Raw genomic sequence first — 20,076 nt, 5'->3', positions numbered from 1 at the left:
ATCATCTGTCTGTCGTGTTTTTGCCAAGCTTCTGTCGGTTTTTTGATCATCCTCTGTCGTGTTTTTGCAAAGCATGAATTCCTTCAGCAAATTCACTCAAAGCTCATACTGGCTATAATAACCAGAGGTTGGAAGTTGACAATCAAACCCCCTTAATCAGTAATTAAGCTTATATTCTTAATGTTAGCAGATTAACATCTCAGCAGTTCCTCATGTAATCACAACAACAGTAGATAACAGTAGACCAAAGCATGCACTGTCACAGTGTCAGCAGATTTTGCACACCTGCAGCCTCTCCTATGGTCATAATCTACAGTAGATGACAGTTGGACAAGGCAAACCACCTGCAGCCACATCCTGCAGTCATTCCTCCCACTCAAGGATCTAAACACAGTGAGCTTGTTTCTGTGTTCATGACTACAATTCACTACTTATAAGTAAAACCCAAAGCACATCTAGGTAAAAATGATTAAGAATGATTAATACTAATAAAATGGTTAAAAAATGATGATACAAGAATGATTACTTACTGATTAATGATAAAACTGATTAAAATGATTAATAATAATTATTAATATTGATTAAGGATAATCACTGATGACTTTTCTTGCCTGATGTCCAACTTTTGTCTGCAATGCTCCCCCTCTCTGTGTCTTAGGCATGCCCTCTGCTGATCACGCTATTTTAACCAAAACCCTGACTTTGTGGAATAAGCTGGTGTCTCTAATTCTGCTCCTACAAACAAACAACAAAAGGCCAAAAATTGAACTTTACTCTCTTAACTAACATTACGTGCGAGCGAGGGAGCCAGAGAGAGAGATTATTTATTCTCCTGCAAAATAGCGGCAGAATAAGATGATCCAGCTGTAGCTTCTCTCAACTCTCTGCTTCACCTGAAGCGGCTGTGAGCTGCACTTTATCTCAGGGAGTCATATACCGACGATTTGAGAAAGAATGACAAAGCATAATTATTTGACACCAGTGCGTCTCAATGAGATGCTCTGGGGCGTCCCGTACAGACCGGCAGTGCTAGTTAGCTAGGTGTCAACACCTTTATTCGTGATAAAGGTGTAGTCAGACTACTGGAAATATGTACTGGCAAAGTTCAACAAGCAGTTTGCTGAAGCATATAATGCAGAGCCTGCTGATATTCCTGAAACTTGGGGAAAAAATCACACATAAGTGAGCCTCAAAGAGTCGTTTAACATCATTTAGAAATAAACTAAATGCTTCCAGTTTGATTAAATCTGACTTTGAATTTATAAATTTTGTGACTGATGAAGTCATCATATTGTCACTGAGAAGATCAGTTAATTAATTAAAGCAGCAAAGTGACATTTTTTTTCTTTTGTCACATATGATCTGATATTGCTTTTGTGTAGTATCTGTCTTATATTTACATTACATTTTTAAAAAGTGACTGTTTATTTGGAATTCACAATCAGTTTTTGTTTCTGTGAAGTATTTAATGCGAAAAATTGTATGAAAAGAATTCATAGATCGATGTTTGAGTGTCACTGTCTCTGTGTATGTTTGCCATTCTGGGGTGTTAATCATGTGTTTCCATGCACCACCGATCTGACACAGGATCTGACCTCAGTGATATGAAGTCATCTTGTTTTGCTTGGCTGACTGTAGTTTTCAGGCATGTTGAAATAAGAATAAACTGTAAGAACTGATGGGCTGCAAACTTACTTTCATCCATCTCTCAACTGTTGAATCTCTTCACTGCACCATCACATCACTGTTAAGTCAACACAGCCTCCATACCCACAATGCAACACAGTGTGAAGAAGGAATAAAAGTCAGACCACATGTGTGATCTCATTTATCTAGGAGGATATGAGGCATCTTATGGAATCAAAGCCCTCATGTCTGTCGCACATGTGATTAATTGGCTACATGTAAACACTGCTACATGTGAGGTGAGCTAACATTTAAGTGACTGCACTTCGTTTAGTGTGTCAGTTTAGAAGTCCTGACCATGAAACACCTTCCTACACCACCATTACATTAGGCAGCTGGCCACAGTGTCAGTATACCCCTGAATTGTTTCCATAATTCCAGATTCATCAGGAGTATAGTTGGAAGATATTTTAATATAAAAGTTTGCTAAATCTTCAAAAAAAGGAAAAATTCAAGCTAGCTAAATCTTCTACCTTAACCCCAGAACAAAGAATCCATCATGTGAATCTCCCGTTCCACCACATCTCAAAGATTCAGTGAACTCACTCAAGAAACCAGTTTGAGATGATTTGAGTTTTGTGACATGGTGCATTATCCTGCGGGAAGTAGCCATCAGAAGATGAGTACACTGTGGTCATAAAGGGATGGACATGGTCAGCAACAATACTGTCACATTTAAACAATGCTCAATTGGTACTAAGGGGTCCAAAGTGTGCCAAGAATATATCCTCCACACCATTACACCACCACCAGCAGCCTGAACTGTAGATACAAAGCAGGATGGATCCATGCTTTCATGTTGTTATTCCAAATTCTGACCCTACCATTCAGCAGCTTAAGGTTGTAAGGAAGGGCCCCCGTGCAGGATTTTATAACAGGCCATTGTGCACGGTTATGAAGCGCACACACGCACACACACACACACACGCACACACACACGCACAGCGTTCTTGTCTAGAAGGGAACTATTTTGGCAAATGTGTGTGCCTTCCTCATTTTGCACGCTTTAACAACACATTTTAGATGCAGTAAATGGCAAACCTACTAAATGTCATGCTCCTAAAATCAGTTTCTTGTCCATATTAACATATTAAATTGAATCGTTCTCTTTGTGTTGGTCTCTCTCCAACACACACACACACACTGCACTGCGTGCACCTGGCAGCAGCAGCTTAAAGTAGCCCACCAGTCACGTGATGAATTTTACAGTCGGAATGTCTTACCTAGACTATTGTATTTGCAAATTACAGAAGTCAAAGAGAGAAAGTTTTCAGAATCATGGACAGCGCTGTCACTGTCAAGAGATGATGGTAAAAAAGACTGAAATGCGACCTACTTAACAACAACACCATGGCCGGGCTACAGCACACAGTTTAATACCCACAAGCACATAGGCCTACACACCATAAAACAGGTGCTCGGCGGCGACCTAACCTCGAAATGTTAACATCCTTTCAAACAGGGGTGTGGGAGCCCATAACATTCACTATATCCCTTGGGGGGAAAAGCACTTGTACTCGCCAATTTAAAAGGCATCCGACGAGCTTGCATAGAGCAAAATTCAAAACATCACTGTCACTTCCTGCAACAATGTTTATGTTTGAATGGCATGACTGCTAGCTTGCAGGTGTGCTCTGCTAGGCTGCTTGTCGTATTTTGCGTTTCACCTAGCTTTCACCAGAGTCCTGTCATCTTGTCACGTGATGAAATAGAAACTTAAGATTGGGAAACAATACACACTCAAAAAACTAATTATGCCTAAAATGTTGACTTTAAGTATCATTTCCATCTAATTTTATTACATACATTCAATGTAAAGGGTCTAATGTAAGGCAATTATATCATGTTTAATCAGTTTAAATAAATAACATAACTTGATTTGATTGAATTAAATTCATGTAAACTTCTACATAAACCTTATGTGTTATATATGTATTATACTTACACATTTCAATTTAGTAATTCTATTTCCTGTAATAAATCAGAAAGCAACACATACAAGAACTGTTCTGGAAATTTTATTGGCATATCTATTATAAGTCATTACAACAATGGTAGTCCAATAGTAATTTTAACATTACAGCAGCAAGACCTGCTATTGCAAAAAAACAACGGCCAAGGCAAAGGGCACAAGGTTTTTCAGTGTATAATAAACTATAAAGGCTAAAAAATAAAGAAAATAAATTATTTCCACTGGAATAAGTATTTCTACTATGGTAACTTAAAATACATTTTAAAATAATCTTAAAAAAACATAGATTGCCATTCAAAAGACTCTTTTATCAAATACTGATAGTGATGATAACATAGAAGTGTCAAATACAAGTCTGAACAATACAACATTAAGTTACATGATTCCATATTTGGATATGGTCCTCCTGGCACATAGAAAAAAAATTATAATGCTGTTCTCCATTTACAATCTCAATACACACAAATACATTCCCCTCCAAGAACATCTTACAGTTTTAAGACGGGACCTGGATTACAGCATCATTTAAAACAGGAATGCAGCACAATGTAAAACATTTCATAGTCAAGTGCGCAGTCCTAGGAATATTTTTTGCAGAATGGGAACAAGTCAGACATGAAAAGGGCAAAAGGCCTTAATACCTGCAGGAAAAAAGGTTCTTTCTATCTAGTGTAACAGTATGCAATCTCAGTGCAAAAATGGCAGGGTCCAAGAGTGGTCCAAATGCAAAATAAGCAAGTTAACACAAAGTGGCAATAGAAGATGCCAGAAATAATCAGAACAATAAGCTGTTCTGGTGTTTGTGTTTTTAAACCACGTGAACAATGGTAAAGTCCATTAAGCCAAAATGTGGCTAGCCAAACTTTCCAGCATTGCACTTAAGAGCTCACTGAAGAATCTTAATTTTAATGTTTCCACCTTTGGGGACAGTTTGTAGCCATCCAAGTGCATTAAAACCTTCTGGAAGAACTCAAATTTACATTTGTGGATAGTTCAGGTTGAGAGTGTAGATCAGGCCAAACAGCATGTCACAACCAAAGGAAATACTTCCTAGTTCACTTAGCAGTTCCACACCCTCGACCACCACTCCAACATCCGCTGGCTTGTCCTCTACTTCTGCAAATCTGTATGGTCTGTATGGTCTCTCTCTTACCTTCCTCACTGTTGACATCCTAATGGTGAAACATAAATTTACCATTTTAAAATAAAGAAAGCATTGCATGTTTAACACTGAGAGTTCACAATCAATTTTGATTACTAACCAAGTACTCCTTGATGAGAATGTTGCTGTCCTCACTGAGGTAAACACACAGGCTTCTGAGGACACAGTCCGTCTTGAGCGCAATGTATTCTAGGGAAAAACTGCAGGGGAAAAAAGTTTTTAACCATTACTGTAGCTTCAGATTAGAACTTCTGCAAAAATTCTTAACATTGTTAACAATGACAATTCTTAAAATCAGTTTCAATTCAATTCAAATTAGCTTTATTGGCATGAGTGTAATAACAACATTGCCAAAGCATCATATACACACAACATAAGAACAATCAGCCCCAGTTTGCACTTTGATATTAAAGAGGGTTTTTTTGCAAATTCTTGTCAAAAAAGCATAATCATATTGGCCATGATTTCATGTGTAAAAGAAACAGAAGGGTTAAACATCCAAGGGGTGTGAATACTTTTTTAAAAATGTTCAATCTTTTATTTAAAAAAGAATTAAAATATTATCCAGAACAGGGCAAAATATCTTTGTATTTTCTCTACCCTCCTGAAAACAAAAACAATGTACAGGTATTCATCCACACAGTGGATGGGATTATTTGTGTAGCACTGTGTCAGTTAGTGACATTATATCTTACACCCTGCTAGGATTAAACCTCTGTATTGTCCTAGTCAATCAGGATAACAGTTGCATTTCTTCCAGAAACTCAGTATCATGGCTCTGTCCAAGTGCTCCACATTGCCACACTACAAACTGTCTGTATGCTGCCTGACTGAACTGTCTGTTACTCTAGTCTGGAAGATCAGCCGTGTGTGGTGAATGGAAATACAATAGTCTGGATGTTGTCCACAGTCCTCAGATTCTGGCCTGTAAAGAAATGTATATTTATTAGAACCCCAAATTGTAAAGATTTGTGTAACAGGACCCAGGTCAACGTACATAACACAAGTAGCCAGCCTTAGGAAATAATGTACTTATATTAAAATATAAATGTTACTGCAGCTGTTAGCACAGCCGCTACCTGTTGCTAACAGTTAGCAAGCCAGTTCGTTACTGAATTAAAGTCAGTCATTTTAAACCTATCCAATATTAACATGCTAGCTTGATAGTAACCCGCTGTGCTGCTCTCTGCTTGTCACACTCTGCTCGTCCTCCAGCGGTGTGGGCAACGTGCATTCATGTGCGTCCAGTCCCATCATGGGCCTCTGAATAGTACAGGCCATACACTCTAAAAACTAATTCAGGGCACCTTTAGTCATTACTTACATATGTATTGTTATGAAATAAAAAATCAAGTTCTGAGATACTTTTTGACTTTTTACTAGCTTGGATGACACACAAATTATGCCTATTGACTCAATATGCTATCATGACTTGTGAGAGTTTAACATTTTCAGTTAATCAAAAAATAATTTAATTTTAAGTTCTGTTAATGTAAAATACAATTTGATGACATGTAAACGGCTCACAGTTTCCCTCTCCTTCATGTGCAGGCATGTTCAAGGCCAGACGAGTGACCACAGGGCCACAGCTGGAACTCATTAAATTGTAACATGGTGAATGGTAAGTAATTTTATGCTTAATTACACATATTTGCATTCGCTCAGGATTCTGTTGGTGATAGCCTACTGTAACCGAATACCGAAATCTGGAAGTCCTTACTCTGAAATTTGAGCAGTGTTAGTACAGTCTGTGTGCCGAGGTCAAGTTAGCTAGTAGCTGTAGCCTGTCACCGAATGAGTAGGCTAAAATGCAGTAGTAATAGGTGGCCAGGTAGCCAGGGAAAACGTCTTGGCAAGCTAACTTAATATGGGCTTACCCATTAGCCACCGCTCCGGTTAGCATGTAGGCTAGCTACGTTTATAAACTAAAAGTAGCTATGTTAGCCAGTTAGCCACTTGCAGAGATCAACTTAATTATTAAGTTCATGTTACTTAGAAATGTGTTTTATTGTGGCCTAAAAGGTAATTCACCATTCTCAAAACATTGCTTTAAATTAATGTAATTCTGCCAGCAGTCTTAACTTAACAATTCTAGTGGAAAACGTTAAGGTATTTTTTTTTGTTGATTTAATGTTTTATTTTTTAGAGTGTAGTACGGCTGTACTGTCTATATGCCCCAGAATGGGCTGCAGATCACAAACATACATTTCTAAATCAGAAACTGATGTAGCTAACGAAACAGTGCTGATGTTTTGCACTTATCCGCTGAAGATGCCTTCACCTCATTGAAATGAGTCTGCAGGTAGTGTCTGTGAACAGTGGAGAGGGAGACTACAAATCTGCATGGCTGCTTCATTGGCAGTGCTCTGTAAAGCCCACCAGAAGGCAGAAGTCGAAGTTGAAAAGCTACATTAATTTACATATGTCATTAAAACACAATTGGTGCAGTAAGATAAATAAAATGGCCCACCTTTCATACAGCAGTTTTCATTCATTCCCACTTTCATTTAACCATAATTTTTTCCCGAAAGATGATTGAAATTCTGAACTCTCTCTACAAGAACGTTTGAATGACTTAAATCTGTTGAGGTTAAACTTGCTGTCAGGTGAGACTGAATCACTCCTAAATCAAGACTAGAAAAATCTAATACAGTTTAAAACTCAATTAAAGAATTACAAAAACCAAGTTAAACAACAGGTACCATTTGCAGGCATGAAAAATATGGAATGGTTTATGATGGATCACTCATGATTCTCTACTGGACAATGTGTTTTCCTGAGGTGGAAAATAAAGAGGAACCAGGCCCATGTAAGTAAAGTATAATGGAGAATAGACAGAGTTTTGATTTCCGAGAAACCACATGCTCATTTGTAAACCAAAAGTGAAACTGGTTTCAACCAGCAGAATAAAAGACGGGTCTGCACTGCAGGACTTCATTGGTTTGCAGGGAAGTCATCTACAGAACAAATCATTGAGCTTACCAATGTATACAGCACAGAGAAGAGCTCCTGGATGCAAGAATGCAAATTTGACATGGGCACATCTTCTTTAAAGGTAGGTTTCTATAGCCTCTGCATTTGTCAGAGTTTTTTTTCTGTTAGGCTTTGTGCCTGATGGGAGGACATTAAAACCTAGGTGGGTAAATCAGTATTTGGAAATCCGATTATGAATGTAATGTGATGTAGGGCCTTCAGGGCTTTCACCGTAAACTCTGATTCAAACTGTTTTTGTCATATATCAGATGTAGGCCTATGTGTGGGATTGTTCCCTAGGGAGAAATAGTCTTTTTGGCCCCCATGGCATCACATAATTTACAGCCTGTAATTATGACACTATCGCCTGCAAAGCAAAACTGGAGTTTAGCTCAATAATGTGTATTTGCTGACACATAAAATTATAGTTTTATTAAAGCTCTTTTTTTGTATCTTGGAGATGGCCATACTTAGGGTAACATATTATAAAGTAAACTAAATACATACAGTTGACAAATTAATGTAAATTTTATCAAATGTAATTTTTAGGAGGACAAAGGCATTTTCCCCAGCTACTGGGGTAAGACGTATCTTAAAGGCTATGCTTAAGTTAATATATTATAAAGTAGAATAACTAGCTACAGTTGACATTAATTTAGATCTAATCAAATGAATTTTAGGGAAAAGGCATTTTCCACTGGGGTAAGATGCTCCCCCCCTATGGTGTGAAATCACTTCAAGAGGTGCAAATTACAGATAAAATAAACTAGCATTTTACTACTTTAACTAAAAACTATACAAATCTTTCTCTCTAAAAAAATTGCATAACTTATCTTAAGGCTCCTCTTAATGTAAAGTGGAAGTGGGGGTCTTTTTACAAAGTTACACCTGGAGTTGCCAAAGTCATACATTTCCAAATCCTACGGACAGATAGTTGATGGTTGTGATTGGAAAAATGATGCAGTCAACTCAGCTGCATGTTTTTTTTTTAAACTTTGTGGAATATTTAAAGTTCTTAGGGAATAAAACCTTATGTGCTTGTCTCTAATTGCTTTCAGTGAGAAGCTGTTTGAATAATCTCAAGCAAGTGGAGGGTGATCGAGAGTGAACCCATGGAGGTAAACTGCTAGTTCCAAGAGATACATAAAATAAAAATAATGTCCAATAAGGTAATATATATGGCATAATGAATTTATCACATTAAATTGTATTGTTCTTATATATCAAGGACATTAGTGAAGATTCATTTGTTGAACTGTACTGTGAGGAATCAGAGGACACTCCATCAACACCATGGCCTAGCAGCTGTCAAGATGCAAGTGATAAAGGTCAGCATTATGCAATCTATTGTTCAGCAGAACTGGACTAAATGTTGTGCAGTATGTGAGTAGCTTTAAGTAAAATCATTATTATTATTATCAGCGTTGTAATTTTTGTTATTTCTACAGTGCCCTGCCCTGCTTTAAATTCAACAGTCTATCATGTCAGCAGTGAGCCTGTTTCTCTGCATTTGGACACTCCTGCTGGTGAAGTAGAGAAGTACATTGTGACCACTTGCTGGGAGGATTATGAAGAGCCAAAGGAAAAAACAACATCTGCATTCACAAGTGAGTAAACAAAAAACATAGCTAGTACTATGGTGGTGATGGCGCAGTGAATAAGATGCATGCCTTTGGTGTGGGAGACCCGTCCACATCCACCATTGTGTCCCTGAGCAAGACGCATAACTCCTGGTTGCTCCAGAGGCGTACGACCTCTGACATATATAGCGATTGTATTTCGCTTTGGATAAAAGCGTCAGCTAAATGAATAAATGTAAATAAACGAGGCTATAGGCTAAGTCGCAAAGTCCTTCCCAAAAATCATTATTATGTAAAAGTGGAATAATATGGATAAATACAAACCTCAGTGTCACTCACAAACAGTGGGGATCAGTCTCTCTTCCAATGCTGTGCTGCGCGTCGCGTACAAAAAGTTCAAAACAATTCAACTTCAGCGGCGGCGGCGTGTGTTTGAGGCGAGCAGGTCCGCGACAGTTTCAGGGAACGCATCCCTGTTGTCCCTAAGGGCCTTTCTCATTTACCAAATTATACACCTCCTCGACTCCTCGGGTCGAATTTTAGTCCCGCCCACCCGAGATGCGAGCTCGAAGAGTCAAGGAGGAGACGCGAGGAGAGAGGAGTCGAGGAAACGGGCATTTAACGAAATGAGATGTCCTTTACTTGTAGCCGTCATTTTAAAGCGACGTCCATTAAATATGACCTGTTGCACAGCTGCATCATCTGTCCACTGTTAGAGCTGTGATCGCTGTCAGAGCTGCAGACCAGCATTTGGCACTAAAGGCTACAGATTATTATTATTCTTCACAATCCAGAAACATGTCTGTTAACATTATAGCCTAACATGTAGAAAGGTTCCAATAAACATTATAGCATCTGTTGAAAAAAGCCTAATCATTCACTAGGCTACACGCCTACCACTTTTTTTTGCCTGTAAGGAGATCGTTTCAGCCTTTAGCTTGATTAGGTGATAGTTTCATCATCAGTCCCTTTACAAAATGACACAGTAATATTAATCTCATATAGCCCCAATTAAAACTGTCATCACAGGACTCTACTGTTGGAATGACTTGTGCAGACTACATGGGCAGTATTATTAAAACATGAAACACAGCAGATCAGTGCTGAACGCTGTGGTTGATATTACAGCCGAATAATTTGACTTCAGCAGCTCTTTGCACTGTTTTGTCACGATTATAGCATTTCATGTGAGGCGTGGATCAGTTCGGGCATTAACGGAATACTCATATAGGCGCATACGCAAAGAATGCAATCTCATTTTTTATTATTAATTTTGTTACTGTTGCTCGTGTGTAAATACGCACAGTGTCACTGGGGAGACGCTTCATCCAGTGCTATTTAATGTTAATTTTTACTATCCTGATATCAAAGTGAAATGACATTAAGGAATGCCGTTAGAACAGTGTTTTATTAGGCGCTACACAAACAGTGAAGGGCAGAAAGTTTGATCGCGCATTTGATTATTTTTAATAGGCTTAACTGATACAAGGTATGAATACAACAGGAACACTGCAGCGTCCTGCTCCGGCCATGGGTTGAATACACCGATGTATCCTTGCTTAAAGCTCCTTTAGCAAGCCTCTTCGATCCTCGATCCTCGATCCTCGATTCTCGACCCTCGATGTGCATTTTAATAATCGAGATGTCCTTCAAGATGCAGGATCGAGGAGTTGAGGAGACAGAAATTTGGGAAATGAGAAAGGCCAACACTCTTACCACTTCACCTCACTCTAACAGGGAAACTTGCTACTGATGTTTAAGCTGCACCCTGATAAAACAAAAATGTTTCTGCTGATACCTGTTCAGAAAAAAAAACAAGAAAACTGGACTCTGATGGTAACTTGTTTTAACAAGCTAGATAAAAAGGTAATGCTCTGGCAGTGGCAAATAGCTTTGGTTTCATATTTGATTTAATCACATTAATGTTTAGGCTAAGTTGAGATTTAGGCTACAAGAAATATTTTATTACTACTATGTAAAGGGGATACTGCTGGTAAAAAGCACCTTATTTGTTTAAAGTGTTCGCAAACCCCCTTATTGCACTTTTATGTATACAGTAGTACATTTAAATTAAAAGTGCGAAATACACTACTACGACAAACTTTATCAAAGAAAGAGCAGCAAGATTGAGGGTCAAAAGTATAATCGTGAGATTGTTTTCTCGTGAGTAGTAAAAATGTTGTTAACTACTGAAGAAATCTTTACTACATTTTACGATGCTTTTTCAATATAAACATATTCAGCTATTCGTGTAAAGAATGCAATTTCATTTTATATTCATTATTAGGAACTGGAATGTTTTTATTTATATCTTTAAATATAATTTTATCACTTGAAAATTGAGAGAAACAAGAAACAAAAAATTGTAACATAAGCCTAAAACACTAAAAACAAAACACAAATACATTTACATTATTGGGAAGGACTTGAAAGAGTGTGACCTTTGGAAGGAACTGAGGATGCCATATAGGAAAATTAAGCAAAGATTTTAGATTATTCTCCAACATTATGGAGGAAATTTACCTTTCTGATGACCTGACTTAATGAGCAGTTCCCCCTAATAAAAAAATTTGAAAACACACATTTGAATGAACAGACTTGACAGAATACATTTTCGTAAGTGAGCTGATGGTACAGTGGATAAGAAACATGCCTTTGGTGTGAGAGACCCGGGTTGAATTCCCCACAGCTTATTGATTGACAGCAAAGAGAACCTACCACAGATAGCTGGGAGATAATGGATAATGGATACACACTTTCATTAATGTCCCAGACATAGAATGTGTTTGTGATGAGAAAGTTGACAACACATTTTACTGTGCAAACTTTGCTGGCTAAAGGGTTTAATCCATGTACACATTAACAGCTACAGTATGTTTTCTGTCAGTAGGCTGAAGCTCCACCAGTACCCATCTACAAATGCCTCAACAGCACTGTTCCTGTGCTCCAAATTTATTTTGATGGGCAACAAGACCTCCTTCATGATTACCGCCTCAGCCGTGACTCCTTGGCGTGTCAAGATGTCAACTTACATAGATAGGAAATTATTGAATTAACACGTTTCAGGAGACATTGAAATATTTGTTTGTACCAAAACATATACAGTATGCTTATGGATCATGTCTTCACAATCCACAAAAATGTCTGAGTCAACATTAGGACAGCAACATGTAGAGACATCTCAAGGTTGCAATGAACTTTCATAGCACATTTTAACATAACAGTTACTGTATCACGCGCTACTTAGAATTTATGTAACTCACTCCCACGCGTTTTTGGCAGTGTGCCTTTTCCCTGTAAACAGGTTGTCATTCTCTGTTCTTAGCTTGATGAGGGTCACAGTCTCCTCATCACTCCCTGTGTGAAATGAAAATGTACAATTGATCACAAATGTAGCCTACAGCTCCAACGGTGACATGTTTTCACAACACTGTACCTACTTTTAGAATGACATGTGCAGACTACATAATGGGCAGTTGAATACAACATGAAATCCAGCAAATTAGTGCTATATGAAGAGAATATCAGGAATAATTGTAGCAGATAAATTGGGTATAGTCTACATTCAGCAATAAAAACATGAGCAATTGGTTATATGTCTTTAAGAAATGTGGCTAGAACAGCGCCTTACTAAAAACTAAATGACCACTTACATTTGTATAGTCCTGCTTCCGCCATGGTTAGTCAAGCCGTGTTCCAGCTGCGTGTCACGCCTTCTGTAAAGGATATACCGGTGTATCCTCGCTTATAGCTATATGAGGTGCATTATCAGAATTGAGATGTCCTTCAATATGGCACGCTGAGATCGATTTCAGGGTCACAGGCTTGAGGATCGAGGAGTCGAGGAGGCAGAAATTTGGAAAATGAGAAAGGCCCATACACGCTACACCTACACATGTGCACTGATCCCCCTTCCTTAAGGGTTAGAGTTACAAATTTGAATTTATTTATGCACTTCAAAGACATTTTCAAAAAGCTTTTTTCTTTTAACATGTTTATTTACAGCATTATATGTTCAAATTTACATTGTAATAGGAAGTATATTATCTTATTGGTAGAAAACTGTTTGTTCCATGTAAAATCAGATGTTGAGTGCCCCCATATCGCCAAAATGGTGTGATCCTCATTTCGCTGCGAAGCTTTGACTGTTAGATTGACAGTTGAATCAGGCTCTGCCCATTGAAGCATTGAATTTTTGACAATTTGGGGTCAGCCCTAATATACACAGTATTGTTTGGATATTGTTATACAGTTTGTTAATCTGTAATATTTTCTCATTACTTATTGTAAAATTTGTTTTGTTGTCTTGATAAGAAAATGTATTTATTTTGACTATCCTAATTGCTCTGTACCCAAGTGTTAAGAGGATGGGCAGATTAATTACCCAAGTGACTGACCAGCATTTTATCTTTCAGGCCCTGCTGTGAGGCAACAAAATCTGTCGGGAGTGCTTTAGATTTAAGAGATAAAATTCAGAATAACTTGTTTTAGATTTTGTAATAAAATATGCAAATGTTTCACTGAATTAAATTACAAATTTTTATGATTTATTGGTAGTACTTAAACCGTACCTTCGTATTTACTTAAAGGGGACCTATTATGCTTTTTCATATTTTCTACCATTTCTTTAATGTTACAATCTCAGATGTTCATATTAAACATGACCAAAGTTTCAAATGATGAGGTAAAAGTATTAAAAAGAAATCCCTGTGAGCAAAAACCTCAGATATACCCCCTGTTCCGAATGCTCTGTTTTGAACAGTTTTTTCTGCTAATGTCATTCCGAGCTGGTTTTCCAAATATTGCCAATCAGAAGAAAGTGGGCTTATGGTGGGCTGGGTCTCAAAGAAACAGAAGCATCTACAGCTTGTTTCAGACAGATGCTGAAATGAGGGCCTGCATGAAGAGCCAGTATAATATAGAAAATACTTTTTTGAACTTTGAATCGTGCAAAGCCACCATACAGGAGTTACAGAACTACAATATAGGGCTGGAAATGTAGTATAATAGGTCCCCTTTAACTTTGTATGCATGTTTTATTAAAACACCTATGATTGGTTTGAAATAACACATGTATTCATATCCACAGACACACAACTGAAGAGCTTATTGGAGGATCTGGGGTTGGAGCACTACCACGCAGAGAAGCTGTCCCTGGGCACAGTACTTCAGATTGATGAGACGACCATTACTGAAGAACCTGCCAAGTGTAATTCAGATCTTCCATTGTACTTTCTAAAGAAACTGATGATGGTTAATGTGACAGCTAGAAATGTGAAATGTACATCAGAATGTGAATCAAACTGTAATGCTGCTTCAGGAAATGCAGAGTTAGATCTTGATGGTCTGTTTGATAGTCTACATTCAGGTGACGTGATAAACCCCCTTGACATAATCACTGCTCTCTTTCTGTGTTCTGATGGTTTTGTACGGCAGGAAATGGCAGTCAAAATGACTATGTGTCAGTTTTCTGTGCCTCTGCTGCTTCCTAATTGTGACACAAAGCAGTGCACACTCATGCTTTGGGCCATGAGAGACATTGTTAAAAAGTACAGACCTCAGAAACTGTTAGAATCCAAGGGTTTTATTGAAGACAGGATTGTTGTCTCTGAACTTCCAATGATATCTTTTGTGAGACTGGGTGAGTGCTCATTGTCTAAGTCTGAGACCCTCAATAAGCTTCTGAGCAATTCTCAGCAGTACCATGACACCTTTATTCACCGTAACATGGAGTGTGGTGACAGTTCAAGGAGAATATCCAATGGATTGGCTGAAGTTACTTGGTACCTTCCTTGTGGAAACAAAAACATGGATATTTTCAGTGAGCCTGTAGCTGTAGCTAACCTTCGTGGGGACATTGCTTCATTTGAAACACAATTTTCTTTTTTGTGTCAGACATCTGCAGCAGTGTTTGTGTTCTTTGACAATTTGGACTCTGAGTGCGAGCTGCTTACCAACCAACACCACAAGGCACAGATCTTCTTGGTGGGCAACCATCAAAGCCAGAGCTTCAGTTTAGATGCTCTAAAAAAGGTAGCAACCAGGTTGGGTTTGACTAACACCAACATCCTTTTGAAGGCTAAGCACATGAATGATGCAGACTTCATCAAACATCTGCAGAAAACCGTCAGCAATGTAGTTGAGAACACAAAGATGAAGATGGGGATTGAGCAGATGGCTGACATTGCCCTTGAATTGGGTATCTTGGTGGATGAGGACTGTGCAGAGTGTCAGACTGCCAAGAAAAATGCAGATGCCATCACTGCAGAAATTCAAGACACCCTTAAATACAAAGAAGATCAGCTTCCCTTGCAGGGCCAAATATGGAAGGAACTGACTGTCTTAGAGAAGGAAGAATTTCGCCTTCGAAAAGTTGGGTCTGAAAACATAGAAAAGTACAAAAGTGACCTTCAGATACAGAAAAGAAAACTTCGGGAAAAACAGAACTCTTATGACATGTCAAACGCTATGACATGTTTCATCAACGCAATATCAAGCCCAGGGATAGAGAGGAGATATTTCCTGAAATGGATGCGAACGAACCTCGATAACCTGTCTCGAGAAAAACTGTCTGGCCTCAGGGAGCTGTACAAAAAGAAATGTGAAAATTCTGAGAACAAAGAGGAGATCAAAGAAATTGACAGACAACTTTCCAACAGCTCACTGGGGACTGAACACTTCTTCCGTGAAATGGGTCAGATCTATGAAGCTTCACTTTCCCTTCCAGAAACAGACCCATCACGTCAACAATTACAACATCTTCCCAAACTATGCGCTGAATTGTTGCTTGATGGATTTCCCCTTGAGCTTGTAGATGGAGATGCATCCAACATACCTCTCAGATGGGTGAGTGACGTTCTCTCTCAGCTCAATGACTTGGTGTCTCCTAAGAGCAAGATACTGGTAGTCACAGTTCTTGGAGTTCAGAGCACAGGAAAGTCCACTCTCCTCAACACCATGTTTGGAGTGCAGTTTGCAGTCAGCAGTGGTCGATGCACTCGAGGTGCGTTTATGTTGCTGATCAGAATCAATGAAGATGTCAAAAAAGAACTCAACTGTGACTTCATGGTGATCATTGACACTGAGGGCTTAAAGTCACCAGAGCTTGCTCAACTGGACAATAGCCATGAGCACGACAACGAGCTTGCAACACTTGTTGTGGGGCTGAGTGATATCACCATTATCAATATTGCAATGGAGAATTCAACAGAAATGAAGGACATCCTACAAATAGTTGTGCATGCTTTTCTCAGGATGAAAGAGGTGGGCAAAAAGCCCAAATGTCAGTTTGTTCACCAGAATGTGTCAGATGTTTCAGCCCATGAGAACAACTTACGAGACAGGAAACTGCTCTTGCAGCAGCTAAACGAGATGACCCAGGCAGCAGCCAAGATGGAAAAGAAAGAGGAGAACAAGAGCTTCACTGATGTGATGGAGTACAGTCCCGACACTGGGAACTGGTACATTCCTGGACTCTGGAATGGAAACCCACCAATGGCACCAGTCAATGCAGGGTACAGTGAGGCCGTTTATGAGCTCAAGAAGAACATCATCCAAATTTTGGGAAGGTGTGAGTCATCTGCTAATAACATCATGGAGTTTACAGAGTGGATGAAAAGCCTGTGGAATGCAGTAAAGCATGAAAACTTCATCTTCAGCTTCAGAAACAGCCTAGTGGCTGATGCATACATGAGGCTGTGCACAGAGTTCAACAAATGGGAATGGGAATTCAAAAAAGAAATGTACACTTGGGTTACAAATGCTGAAACAAGAATTTCTAATTTCGGCACAGTTGCTGGAAAACCTGAGATATCTGACATGAAAGAACTTCTCACTCTTTTGAGAAGTGAAGCTTGCACAGAGCTGACTAAATGGGAGACAAAGGTCCTTGAAAATTTGATACAGTACTTTGAGCAAACAGAGGGTCATGTGTATCTAGTTGAAGGATACAAAGAGGAATTTGCAAGCAGTGCAAAGAGCCTTCGTCGAGAAATGGAGAGCTCTGTACTTAATCAGCTCACAGCAGCAGCTGACATCAGACAGGGAATGACAGAACTTGACAGAATCAAGAAGAACCACACAAAAGAATTAGAGGGGAGAGTGCGTCAGCTGATTGAGGAATGTCGGGGGAAAAAAGTCCAGATGACAGACAAAGAACTAGATCAAGAATTTGATAAGATGTGGAAAAGTATGGTGAATGAACTATCTTTTCCTCAACAGAAGGCCACAAATGTCTTCACAAATGTGGACCACTACCTCAGGGATAATCTATCATGGAAGGGGAGTCATGTATGTCAGTTATTAAGTCAACAAAGGCTGCAAGATTGTGGACTGATGCCTTTCAAATATACAGTGGAAGGAAATTGGAACCAGTTAAAACACAAAGCCTGCCAGTGGTTCAACATTAATGATCATGTAATGGATTCACAGAACATGGCTGACAGCATCATAGATGCTTGCACACAGTTTGTGACTGAAAAAATGGAAAGGAAAAACAATTACCATGACACTTACATCCAGGAGATCCTACACATGATTGATGAGCGGCTGCTCAGTCAGAATGTTAAGATAGACATTGAGTTTGAAGTTTCTTTAAAACAGCACATCTGTGGAGTTGCAGCCAGACAGTTTCAGAAAATGCATGAAGATTTCATACATGCAAACGACCCCCTACGAATGTCTGAATCGAAACAAAGAAAAGTTTCGTGCTGATTTCAAAGATGTGTTCCATGAACGAGACCAGTGCCAGAAGAAGGCAGAAGAATTCACAAACTGCTGCTTGAGGCCTGCAGTCGAAGACTTTGTCAACCGTTCATTGGGTCCTGATATTACTGGTGAAATGCTGACACAGTTCCAGTTCAGCACACGAATGTTCTTCCAGTATTCAGTTTTATTGGATTTGCTCTCAAAGGATGACTTTGAAAACTATAAGAGCTACATTTGCTCATATGAGGATCATGTAAAGAAATGGACACACAAACAAATAGAGGAACACTTTTCAAAGGGTGATAAAGTTTTTGAGTTTGAGGATCGACATGTTCTGTCAAGTATCAGCAGCATAAATGATGCTATCAACAAAGCTAAAACAAAAAAGAGAGTGGTAACGTGAAGACATTCGTTGAAGATGTCTGTCAAGAACTTGGTGATAAACTGGTCATTTCCCAGGATGCTCTTGGTGCTTTCATGATCCTGAACAATGCCGACCAGGAACAGTTTGCTTACTGGCTCACTGAGTGTGTGAAGGACATGGCACAGACTCTTAGAGAGAAGTTTAAAACAGAAACCATCCAAATGAAACTGGAAAATCTTCTTGTGAAGCCCCAGAACGAGCTTTTCACTAAAGTTATTGGATGTGGGAAACAGTGTCCATTCTGCAAAGCTCCTTGTGACGCAGGAGCAAGTAAACATGGAGAGCACTTTGCTCAACTACATTGGCCAGAGGGTCTGGGTAGATTCAAGTGGGATGGAACAAAAAAACTTGTCATTGACATTTGCTCTTCGTCTGTGAACAGTGAGGCACGTTTTTGCTGTAATGGTACAAAAGGTGAATGGCACCCTTACAAGAACTACAGAGAAATTTTCCCAGACTGGAAAATCCAGTCAGATGTAAGCTTAGAGGCGTCAGACTACTGGAAATATGTACTGGCAAAGTTCAACAAGGAGTTTGCTGAAGCATATAATGCAGAGCCTGCTGATATTCCTGAAACTTGGAAAACAATCACACATAAGCAAGCAGAAGCGAGCCTCAAAGAGTCGTTTAACATCAAGTGAGAGAACACATGCTTTGTGGTTACAGAGGTGCACATGTTCCTCATTACATTCATCCTTTCACGGATATTTTGATCTCACTAGTTTTATATGACAAGAAGAAAATTACAAGTAGTAACATGCTGTATATAATATGACATGGTTGAAGATATTATCAGTATTCCACATATTTTATCAGTGACTTACAAGAAATACAGAAAATATCAACTCCAATTAGTCCTCTCCCTAAACTGATATCACATTAAACATGTTAAACAAAAATAATCTGCTTTACCTCTGTGTAAATGTTGATGAGGACATTTTAAAATACTTTTTCATACTCTTAATCAATGTAGGGGTGCATGTTATAAACATACTAAATGTTTCCAATTTGATTAAATCTGAGTTTGAATTTATCAATTTTGTGTGACAGATGAAGTCATCATATTTTTTTCATTTTTCTTTTACCAAGTATGATCTGATATGTAATCTTTCATTTTGTGAAATATCTAATGTCACATATTTACATAATTCTTTTTTAAATCAATCTTTGTGTGGTTCTGTCATAATATGATTTGAGATTGTTTACTTGGAATTAATTAAAATGAAATATTTAACATTTATTAAGGATCATTCATTCCATATGTGGTGTTGTCAACATGTACACATTACTTCCTTGTGTTAACTGATTCAATAAACAGACAAAATCAGCAGACTGGCTATGAATGTCTTTAATGTTTCCCAGATCAGAATCACAGCATACAGTGTATAATAACTTCTAAAGTAAACAGAAATATCATCACCTCATTTATTTATATAGTTTTACTATACCTTTTTTAATAATAATCTTTTTTTAAATTCCATTATTTAACATTTTTCTTCATCTCAAGTCTTGGGTTTCTGAATTCAACAAAGAATGTAAAAATAAGACAACAGGTGCAACTTCTCAATGGAGA

At 38.4% G+C, this 20,076-nt stretch overlaps 1 long non-coding RNA gene and 1 pseudogene across 1 annotated transcript; one reads left to right on the top strand and one right to left on the bottom strand.

Annotated features, from left to right (window-relative positions):
• Window positions 1-3,688: 3,688 nt before the first annotated feature.
• LOC119912882 lies at window positions 3,689-9,875 on the bottom strand. Its single transcript, XR_005446289.1, has 3 exons — window positions 9,698-9,875; window positions 4,921-5,020; window positions 3,689-4,830 (listed from the first exon to the last, which is right to left on the bottom strand). It is a non-coding gene; the product is annotated as an uncharacterized LOC119912882 (long non-coding RNA).
• Window positions 6,448-19,833, top strand: LOC119912880 (annotated as a pseudogene).
• The last annotated feature ends 243 nt before the right edge of the window (window positions 19,834-20,076 follow it).

Source organism: Micropterus salmoides, unplaced genomic scaffold, assembly GCF_014851395.1.
Source record: "Micropterus salmoides isolate LMB-PRFRI ecotype aquatic unplaced genomic scaffold, ASM1485139v1 Ms_hic_scaffold_2, whole genome shotgun sequence".
In the NCBI taxonomy this organism is placed as follows: Eukaryota; Metazoa; Chordata; class Actinopteri; order Centrarchiformes; family Centrarchidae; genus Micropterus; species Micropterus salmoides.
Note: the sequence above shows the minus strand (reverse complement) of the source record. Positions and strands in the feature narration are given on the sequence as shown.